This window comes from Condylura cristata, unplaced genomic scaffold, assembly GCF_000260355.1.
Source record: "Condylura cristata isolate star-nosed mole 26May11 unplaced genomic scaffold, ConCri1.0 scaffold00007, whole genome shotgun sequence".
Lineage (NCBI taxonomy): Eukaryota > Metazoa > Chordata > Mammalia > Eulipotyphla > Talpidae > Condylura > Condylura cristata.
The window spans coordinates 49,068,178-49,068,826 of record NW_004567108.1 but is presented as its reverse complement, the minus strand read 5'-3'; the positions used below and the strand labels follow the sequence as shown (position 1 = coordinate 49,068,826).

Sequence of the window (649 nt, the reverse complement as noted above, 5' to 3'; positions counted from 1 at the left end):
TCATATGGTACTGATTAAAGGATGGGCCTTGAAAAGCATTTTAGTCTCCATTGATTTTCTTTTGGGTGGTTATAAAAATAAAATATTTCCAGTTATGAAATATCTATCTGTAAGGCAGTTTTAAAATCCTAGATGAGACCCTCCCCTCAGCAGTGTACTTCATCGATCTGCCTGTTCTGTACCCCACTCTGTCTCTGGTGAATCCTCTCACCCTCTGCATCTCTGACCTGTACCTGTACAAATAAATAAATCTTTAAAAAAAAAATCCTAGATGAATTATTGGCTATAAAAGAGAGTTCAGGTGGTCTGCAAACAAGTACAACATTTTAATATTGATGTAACTGTGGTTTGCAGCTATATGTGATTCATAGGTATAGGTTCATATCTCTGAGATACATTACCACACTACACCTATCACTGTATTATTTTTAATATCTCTTCCATTTGAGAGATTTCCCTTATTGCTATTCTGGAGACTTATCAAATCTGTAGTAATTTTTTTTTCTTTAGAATTAATACCATTTTACTTAGGTTTAACAATGATTTTGCTTGATTTTTTTTTTTTTTTTTGGTTTTCATGGGGTTAAGACGAGACTACTTCTAGTTGTCTAAGTTCTATAAGGAGGCACATAATATATAGTTATGTCTA

General features: G+C 33.0%; 1 protein-coding gene across 1 annotated transcript in view; it reads left to right on the top strand.

Moving 5' to 3' along the window:
* SKIV2L2 (superkiller viralicidic activity 2-like 2 (S. cerevisiae)) overlaps nt 1–649 on the top strand; it is a 68,246-nt gene that overhangs the window by 43,311 nt on the left and 24,286 nt on the right. The gene's annotated exons all lie outside the window — the stretch shown is intronic.